Consider the following 3944-nt stretch of genomic DNA (forward strand, 5'->3'; position numbering starts at 1 on the left):
AGTATAAGAAGAAAAACGGACATAGAAAATGAAGTGAAAATAAAATGTCAAATCTAAAAATATAAAAGAAAGACAAACTAATTAATGTAACGTGTATAAGACTCTAAAAATTATAGAGCATAAATTTTGTTGATGATAGTCCTTTTTGTCTAGTGGTTGTGTTTTAATTTTGATTAATGAATAAATATTTTTTTTGTTTTATTAATTTAATTCATTGGAAGCCTATGCTAGAAAATATTTTATCTTAATGTTCATTTTTTTGTTTCAACGTGGGGTCCTCTTGCCATGCAAATAAGAGTCAGTGGTAGGGTCCTTAGTTCATTTAAAATTCTGGTATCAACGTGAATAAAAAACACAAAATCGGAGAGTTAGTTTTTAGTAGTTATATGAATATCTTGCCGTAAAGATAGGCAACAGAAGGGGCGAATAGTTAGGGTTAGTGGATTTATGGGTTATTAAAGTAGAGAGGTTAAGAGAGATTAGATTAAATTTTTGGTTACAAAAGTTTGGAAAGTAGAGAGAAAAGTAGTGTGTGCTTTGTGAGATAGTGGCTGGAAAAATCAAAAGAATAGTTTGAAGTTACTTGAGGCAATAACGTGAGCTTGAAGGAGGTGAAAACTTTGGCTGGAAACCTTGGGCAAAGAAAGGAACCTAGGATCATCCAAGGTACGGGAAGCTTATCTTATTTTCTTGTGTGTTTTGGTGATTTCTTCTCTCCATTGTGTTTCTCTGTATTAAGTCACGTTTATGGTGGTTGTGTAATCATGATGTGATGTATACTGTGAAGAGTGATTTTGTGACCATGTATATTATTTCTGTAGTATAAGTTTGGGGTACATTATTATTCTCGATAAGGTTTGAAGGGCAACGAGCAAGATATATATGTGTTCAACGATAATATGGTTTTCATTACTTTATCTCTTATTTCTCGGTAATACTTTGTAGTGTTTGGAATGGCTAATTGGTGTTATGGGTATGTTTTTGTTGTGGTGGAAAATCCATGTTCTCGTAATATATATGCACAGATATTTATTGAGGTTGTGATCGGGAGTCGGGTAGTTTTCTATTTATTCGTCTTGTAGGCCTTGTAGTTTATCTCAGGTTGTGGGCATACATGAAGCTGTTCTTGAGTGATGTTCACGGTCTAGAGTCATTGTGTCATGGGAAGGTAAGTCTCTAAGTTGTAAGGTCTATTATATTTTTCAGGTGGATGTTATGATACCTAAGGTGGCAGTAGTAGGTTTATATATACGAAAGTTTAGAATGAGATTAGATTTTGGGTTCAAGTTGGATGTTATTATTTAGAGATGGTAGTATGGAATAAGATTTTCGTTGGGTAGTAGAGTAATGGACGTAAGAGGATAATAGGACATTGTTGAAATCAATTTAGACAGTTAGAGGGTTAGAGAGATTTGTTCACAGAAGAGCTTAGAGATTTCTCAAGGAGTTGCACTGCTTTAAGATTTTTACGTACTATGAACACTTTTTTTCTCTGCATTGTTTGACTTGTTTACATGATTCTCCTTTTTGCTAATATTCACCGAGAACATTATATATACCGCTTACTGAAAGAGTTTTGCATTGAAACCTTAACTTAATTATATGATTAGTCTTTTCTTCTGTTGGAGTTTATTCCAAAAACCACGAAACTTTGCTTTGAAGCGGAGCGAGTTGAAACTCAAATGATCTGCAACTTCTGAAAGACATTGCATGGAGTTTGTNTCTTGCAAAGTTGAGAGGTTTAGTGCATAAAAGTGGGTCTGCCTGGTAAATAGTGAGGTTTATGGACGTTAACTGGATGAAGTGGGACTGCAAAGAAAATCTTAGGAATTAGCATAATGATATTTCAACACCAACACCATTTTGACATTGCTCACGTGTCAAAATGTGGTTGGAAGATTTCAAATTAAAAAAAAAAATCCTGATGGATGACTGGAGCAAGGACATATTTTTTAATTTGAAATCGTCCAACCACATTTTGACACGTGGATAGTGTCAAAATAGTGTCAAAAATGGGTGTTGAAATATCATTTTGCTTAAAGAAACTCATCTCATACTATTGGAAAATGTTTCTTTAACACCACTTTTTGACACAAATTTGACACCGGCCAGGTGTCAAATTTCTATTGGTTGTTATCACTTAAATGAAAAAGGTTTTTAAAAAAGTTGAGGAGGGTAACTTTGGAATTCTGATGATATGAAATTTCGTTTTGGCGGTTTCGTTTTCTTCTTTCACTCACTTTGGTTCTGAACTTTCGTCCCTACCATTCGTCTCTCCCATCCGGCTTCCAATCCCTTGCCTTCTTCATTCAGCTTTCGTCTCATTTAAAGGCGTCATCTCAACCAAAAAAAAAGAGGCCTTTCGCAATCACTCTGTTTAGGTAAGCTCTCTTTCGTGTTTCGCGATTTGGGTCTCTTTGGCGTTATGGCTCTGTTTCGGCTTTTCACTCTCTTTCGCATTGTCTAGCTTCTCTTTCGCTCTCTTTGGCGTTGTGGGTCTGTTTGGCGTTATTTATTCTTTTTGTGTTTTGTGAACCCTAATCCACCATTGTTTTTTTGTGCAGTTGCAATGGCTTCCGAAAACCCAAAAGTAAGTTAAAGTTTAGGTATTTTATTTAGTCGCATTTTTTTGGTAAATAATAACAATGTTTTCGTAATCTTTTGTAGAAAGCAATATGTACGTGATTGGATCCTGAACGACGAGAACCTAAGACTACTGGATGCGCCAGAGGTGTATGGATTGTTGTAGGATAGTTCTCCAGTGTAAAATTGTAGTATAATATAGTTTGTTTTGATAGGATAGTTGTCCTGTGTAGACATGTAGTGAACATAGTAAGATAGAATAATGTATATGAAGACAGTGTATTTTTTATATATATGAAGACATTGTACAAATTCTTATTGGAATAAGATGATTGATTTCAAGATTGTTTATGTACAATGTACAAATGATTGTTGATTGATGATTGATGTCCAGGTTTTTTGTGTGTATAATGTACAAATGATTGTTGATTGATGATTGAAGTCTAGGTTTTTTGTATGTGCAATGTATGAAAGTGTCATAGCAATTAAGGCCAATAATTGCAATCTGTGCAGCAAAAAAGACCCTTGTAATCGTTTACAATGGGCTGATAATCGTCTACGCGAGTTTGTCCTGTGTTTTGGACAAGCTTTTGCATTGAAGGAACTACCTGTGGTAACGTAGGGGACCACAGGTTATTTTGTGTGTTTTTTAAGAACACTTCACTGCTTTGTGGTATAAGTGTGAGTGTATGCTTGGATGTGATGTTTGGGAAACCCCATGATGTAGAAGGGGCCCACCTAGGATGATAACATGCACCTTGGTGAAGTCATTTTAAATATGCCACATAAAACACTCTTGTAACTTCAATTGACTCAAGATTCTCAACATGGGTGGTCCCCCCTACATCATGGGGGACCCAAAACATTAGGTTCAAGCATTCCCTCACTCAAGAACCTAAAATTACAATTTAAACCACTGGACTTGGGTAAAAACACACTATGGTCCCCTATGTTATCACCGGTGGCTCCTTCAGTTCAACAGGATGTCCAAAATCTTGTTCAGACACACGTAATCGTTTACAGCCTGCCTGTAAATAATTACAGGGCACATTTTCACAGCATACATAGCAGAATTTCACTTGACTCAAGATTCTCAACATGGGTGGTCCCTCCCTAAATCATGGGGGACCTAGAACATTATGTTCAAGCCTCTCCTCACTCAAGAACCTAAAAATACAATTTAAACCATTGGATTTGGTTAAAAAGACACTGTGGTCCCCTATGTTATAACTAGTGGCTCCTTCAGTACAACAGGATGTCCAAAATCTTGTTCAGACTCGTGTAATCGTTTACAGTCTGCTTGTAAACGATTACAAGGCACATTTTCACAACATACATAGCAGAACTTCACTTGACTCAAC

This window comes from Vigna radiata, chromosome 1 (genome assembly GCF_000741045.1).
Source record: "Vigna radiata var. radiata cultivar VC1973A chromosome 1, Vradiata_ver6, whole genome shotgun sequence".
In the NCBI taxonomy this organism is placed as follows: Eukaryota; Viridiplantae; Streptophyta; class Magnoliopsida; order Fabales; family Fabaceae; genus Vigna; species Vigna radiata.